Raw genomic sequence first — 6,647 nt, 5'->3', positions numbered from 1 at the left:
AATCTTCTAGCATAGTTGATGCAATCACTTTCCATTGTGGACCAAAAATATCCGCATCTCATTATTTGTCTTGACATCATATGTCCATTTGTATGTGCTCCACAAACTCCATCATGTACTTCTTCCACTATCATTTTTGCCTCTTCAGCATCGATGCACCTTAACAGGACTTGATTATGGCTTTTCTTGTATAAAACCTCTCCGTCAAGGACGTATCCAGCTGCCATCCTTCTAAGGGTTCTCTTATCAGTTTCGGTGGCTTCTTCTGGATAACTCCGATGCTTGATATACTGTAGAATGTCGCAGTACCAAGCCTTAGTGTCTTTCACTTCTTCAATTTGGTAACAATGTGTAAGGTACTCATATGACTGCATGTTAATCGGTATCATTTCAGACTCCCTGCCAGCCTTGAATGCGGCTGCCAAGGTAGCTGAAGCGTCAGCCATTTGATTTTCTTCTCTAGGCACGTAGTGGAAGGTAACTTCATCGAATTCTTCGAGTAGATCCAGTATTAGTTTCTGGTATTCCATCAGCTTTGTATCATTGGTTTCCCATTCTCTGCGGAGCTGATAGATTACTAATGTTGAATCTCCGTATATCCGCAAGGTCTTTATGCTTTGCCCCAGTGCAGCTCGGATTCCCAAGACACAGGCTTCATACTCTGCCATGTTATTGGTGCAATCGAAGTTTAGTCTGCTAGTAAATGGGTAGTGATTCCCTTCTGGAGAAATCAAGATTACCCCGATGCCATGTCCTAATGCATTTGATGCACCATCAAAATTCATTTTCCAGGAACTGTCCGTTGAAGTACTTGTTTCTTCTAAAGAGATAGCCATCAAGTCTTCGTTTGGGAATTCAAAGTCCAAAGGCTCGTAATTCTCATCGGTTCTACTTTCCAGGAACTTCGATATGGCATTTCCTTTTATTATTTTCTGGCTCACGTACTCGATATGAAATTCAGACAAGAGCATCTGCCATCGGGCTAACCTTCCAAATAGAGCAGGTACACCCATCATGTATTTTAATGGATCTAACTTGGAAATCAATCAAGTAGTGCGGTACAACATGTATTATCGGTGTCTTTTTGTGGCTCAGACTAGAGCACAGCAAACCTTCTTGAAAGGCTAACTTTCTCATAATCGATGAACTTCTTGCTTAAATAGTAGATAGCTCTTTCCTTCTTCCTGGATTCATTATGTTGACCTAGGATACACCCCCATGGAGTTCTCGAATATGGAGAGATACAAGAACAGAGGTTTTCCTGGGATAGGGGACATCAGGATAGGAGAGTGAGACAAATACTCTTTTACTTTCTCGAATGCAATTTGGCAGTTTGTCGGTTAACTGAGATATGAACCGTGCAATGTAGTTCAATCTACCCAGAAAACCTCTGACCTCTTTTTGTGTTCGTGGTAAAGGTAGACTCTGAATAGCCTTAACTTTATCGGGATCGAACTAGATGCCTTTTCTGCTGACCACGAAGCCTAATAGCTTCCCGGATATTACCCCGAAGGTACACTTGCTAGGGTTTAATCTTAGTTGGAACCTCCTCAATCTCTGGAAGAGCTACCTCAGATTCTCGACATGTTCATCCTCGGTTTGTGCTTTGACAATCATGTCATCGACATAAACTTCGATCTCTTTGTGCATCATGTCGTGTAATAGGGTCATCATAGCTCTCTGATATGTTGCCCTGGCATTCTTCAATCCGAAGGGCATTACTTTGTAGCAGAAAGTTCCCCATATCGTGATGAACGTGGTCTTCTCCATGTCTTCGGTATGCATCTTGATCTGATTATATCCCGAAAATCTATCCATGAATGAAAAGAAAGCGTTCCCGGCTATATTGTCTACCAATGTGTCAATATGAGGCAGAGGAAAGTATTCTTTAGGGCTCGCCTTGTTAAGGTCCCGGTAATCGACACACATGCGAACCTTCCCGTCTTTCTTTGGAACGAGCACTATGTTGGCCACCCACTCTGGATACTTGGCCACTTGAAGGAAACCGGCATTGAATTGCTTCTTGACTTCTTTTTTAATTTTAAGTAGCATCTCAGGTCGCATCCGTCTCAGTTTCTATTGCACGGGTTTACACTCTGTCTTAATTGGCAGTTTATGAACTACCATATTTGTGTCTAGTCCCGGCATGTCTTGATATGACCAGCCAAACACATCTCTATACTCCTAAAGTAAGACTATCAGGTTGTCTTGCTTCAACCGAGAGAGTTGTGCCGATTTTAACCTTCTTTCTGTCATCTTCAGTGCCCAAATTCAATATTTTGATCGCCTCTTTATGTGGTAGTATTTGCTTCTCTTCTCTTTCTACCATTCTCAATAATTCGGTAGGCAAGTTACACTCTTCTTCAGTGTCGCACTCATCAAATTCCCCGAGACAAATGGTCGATTCAAAATCCACTTTCGGATCAAGATTATCAATGCCTACATTATTGTTATATGGGGGTCCTGAAGGAACAAAGAAGATATGTATGTGTGAGAGGAAATATCCCACACGAAATAGTCAAGAATCAAATTCGAAAGAAAAATGGAAATGTAGTGCTGAAACGAAGAAAATAGACAATGAATTCAAAAAAGAAATGGAAGAAAATTTGTTTGCCATGGACATAGAAAAAAAATACATCTTTTATTGAACGTAAACAAAATGTTTATTCACCCTTACGAAAGATCACCTATTACCCCGGGTATAGGCAAATAGGGATAGTTCAAATATTACTCTGAAAGACTCTTGTAAACCATAGGTAGTTCTTTCACCGACCAACTGCTAGGCACGAACCCAGGTGGCAGAGGGCATATCCTGGATTTATCATTGTCAACATTTTCTATGGTCACGGTTTTGATGCTTAGATCTTCCAGAGCCGCTTCTAACTCGGATGTGGTGGTTTCAAACACATAACCACCTGACTTAAATGTGCGGTAAAGAGGCGGGAATGCCATGGGTTCCCATTGAAGTTCACCTCCAGTTAACCTGACTAGTCTTCTTTCTCGGTTCTTCTGGACTTCCTTCCTCTTTTCATGGTAACTGGGCTGAAAACTGAGCCCAAACTGATCTAACTTCAAAACATGAAGGACTGAATTGATCCTTCCTTGTAGCAACCTCCCAACTACTCTTCCGGTCTTGGCGCCTCGTCCCAAGGTTTGCTTGATTTCCATCTTGGTGCACTGGGAGAGTCGGGGTTTAGGAATCCTTTTTCCTTCTGCCACGAATATGGCATTCATGAATTCTAAGGATCGAAATGAGCACTCCACCGCTTCCTCACCTACTTTGATGTATGGGGCCTCCGTGGTCACACTTGCCACGATATCTTCCTCAGCATTGATAATTACAAAGGCCCCATCAATAACAAATTTAACTTTTTGGTGCAGCGTGGAGGGTATTGCACCTGCTTGATGAATCCATGGCCTTCCTAAAAGACAACTATAGGACGGCATGATATCCATCACAAGGAACTCAACATCATAGGTGGCTGGTCTGATGGTCAAAGGTACCTCGATCTTACCGACTACCTCTCGTTTAGTCCCGTCAAATGCTCAGACCACGTTCTGACAGGATCTCATATAAGAGGTATCTATTGGCAGCCTCTTCAATGTCACCAAAGGCATCACGTTCAGGGCTGAGTCGTTGTCAATTAATACACTCGATAAAGCGTGCCCCTTGCAATATGTAGTAATATGTAGTGCCTTTGTTCGGTCTCTTCCTCTGGATGGAATCTCATCATCTGAAAACGAGATGATATTATCAGCTTGAATATTGTTCACCAGTTGATCCATCTTGCTGACTGTTATGTCTTGTGGCACGAATGTTTGATTAAGGGCCTTCAACAGTGCTTCTCAGTGTGCCTCTGAGTTTAAAAATAGTGCTAGCATTGAAGTACGCATAGGTAAGCTGTGGAGCTATTCTACAATGTTGTACTCGTTGTGCTTCAAGATCTTGAGGAACTCTTTAGCTTCTTCCTCCTTTATAGGTTCATTGACAACTAGCACATCTTCTTTGAATGGCTCAAGTGGTCTTTGCCCCACTTTGCTATCACATCATTTGGAAGTACTCACCTGGCATTCGTATTTCCATAGCACGTGCCGATTGTCCTTGTATTAAAAAGGCTGAGGTGATGTGATCACCACTTTGGCTGGTGTTGTTCTTGTCATCTTTGCCTTAGGGGTAATTATCAAAGGACTACCCCTGCCGTACTTTTTGTCAGATGATTCTCCGGTAGCACAAACATCTGCTTCCAAAGAATCTTGAATCTCTTCGTAAAATTCCAACTCTTTCCGGTCCATCATGAACTGGACTAATGACTTGAATTCTGGGCAATCTTGCACCTTATGTCCTTCTTCGTTGTGGTAACAGCAATGGTTACCATATTCAATCCTTGTTGCACTTGATTGGGGTGCAAGAATCCCCGCTTTTACCATTTGGCTCCATATCCAAGCCAAAGGAGCTTTAATTTCTGAAACACAGGTTTTAATTCTCCTACCATTCTCGGTGGTGATTGTATTGATTCCTGCCTCCGGATGATTAGGCAAGGGATTTTGGGCGACGTTCGATGCTCTGGAGTTGAAATGGATCTAATTCTTATTCCGCATTCGTTGTACAAGCCTCTTGAATCCGAGACAGTTTTCAATTGAATGTCCCTGCACATCTCCATGATATTCCCAGTGGGCATTTTCGTCAAACCATTTCGGATATGGGGGCTTTATCGGATCCAATGAGTAGAGTGATACCGTATGATTTTCGAAGAGTTGTTGATATAACTCTTTATATGTCATGGGAATGGGATCAAACTGCTCTCTTTCCCTTTCTCTCCTTGGTTCTCTCTGAGATTGGTTAGAAGTACCAGATGGTACAACTGCAGTTGCTTTTGAACTTGAGATCGTAACACCTTTGTTTAGGTTGTAGGTGTTGACATTGTTGATCTCGTGGTCCTTGCTCTTCGTGGGAGGCTTCTTACTGGAGTCCCCTCCTTCGATTTTTCCTTGTTTTATGGCCAGTTTGACCATTTCACAAGCCATGACCAGATCTAAGAAACTTCCCGATATGATTGCCACCAGGTGCCTAAAGTAGGTGTCTTCAGGGTCTGTACAAATAGCTTTCTAGTTTCTTTTTCATCTAAGGGTGGATGAACTTTCACAAATAAATCCCTCCATCTCTGTGCGTACTGTCGGAAACTTTCGTTATGATTCTTTTCTAGGATATGCAGCATAACTCGGTCTGGTCTCATATCATTGATATGTTTGTATTGCTCTAGGAAAGACTTGGCTAAGTCTTTCCACGTCTTGATATGAGTTCGGCTGAGCTGGTTGTACCACCAGATAGCTGAACCAGACAGGCTCTCCTGAAAACAATGGATCAAGAGTTGGTTATTTCCCCCGTATCCTGTCATCTTTCTACAGAACATAGTGATATGGGCTTAAAGGCAGTTGTTCCCGTCGAACTTCTTGAACTCCGGGACCTTAAACTTTGGTGGAAGCACCAAATCTGGAACTAGGCTCAGCTCCATCGCATCCACTCCATAATAATCATAGTCTCCTTGGACCATCTTCATCTGGTCTTCCAGCATTATGTTCTTCTCTTCCATCTTTTTCACTTTGTCTTCTTCATCGAAATCCGGGATATTGTAATCATCTGGATGGTTGTCAAGACAGGTTGTGGACGTTTGCACCTTCGCAGCAGATGATGTTTTTTCTTTCGTTGCAAATGAGTTCTCTTGCAGTCCGGGTAAGATCCCAGGTGTAATAACCAGCTGTGGGGTTGGTGATATGGTTACCCCCTCAGACGCACCTACTCCGGGCGCACTTGCTTGTTGTAGTAAGCCAGACAACTTAGCCACGATTTGGTCAACTAAGGATTCCTGGCTTTTCTTGATGGACTCCATAGTACTTTGACTGTTCTGAGCCATTTTGTCCTCCAATTCTTTCTGCAGTCTTGCCATGTTCTCTTCGATCTTCTCCATTCTGGCTTCCATTTGTTTCTTTTTTGCACGAGTGTTGTGAGGGTGATGCGTGTCTTGAGCTCGCGGCGGTATACTTGGTGTTTGCTCTTTTTCTTTCTGAGACATGTTCTGTTGGTTAATACAAATGAAAAAACATGGAAAATATAAAAATAAACATGCAATATAAAATGCAAAGTATGCAATGTATGATGTATGCAATTTGGAGGTATTGATCCAGAAAAGTGTCCATTATTATAAATAATCCTCATTCACACAAAAATGTTTTATCTTTTAAGAGACATAAAAACAAATTAAAGGTACATTCGGACTAAATCCTCTAGACCCCTAACAGCTTCTAGTAGGTTGACAAGTCTTCTGCCTTCATATGTCACTAGTTGAATGAATTGTCGAACCACTCCAGCTTCCCTTGCCAGGCCATGAAGATGACGGGTCGTCTTCTGTACTTGATCCTGGAAATCTCGGATGGTTGTATCTCTGGCCCTTACCCTTCGTTGTGCTTGCTCCCAACGAAAATGCCACTGTAAACCTCCATCGAATGGCACTATCTGAAGCTCGTTCGCTTGCCTCTTGAACCCATCTACTATAGCTTCTAACTCAGCTATTGTCTTGTTATCCTTTTCATGTTGTTTATATAAGTCGGCCACCCGAACTCTCAAGCGTTGGTTCTGATGTTGACTATCT

The sequence above is a fragment of the Hibiscus syriacus genome, unplaced genomic scaffold (assembly GCF_006381635.1).
Source record: "Hibiscus syriacus cultivar Baekdansim isolate YM2019G1 unplaced genomic scaffold, ASM638163v2 tig00111081_pilon, whole genome shotgun sequence".
Taxonomy (NCBI): Eukaryota; Viridiplantae; Streptophyta; class Magnoliopsida; order Malvales; family Malvaceae; genus Hibiscus; species Hibiscus syriacus.
This window is presented reverse-complemented; position numbering follows the sequence as displayed.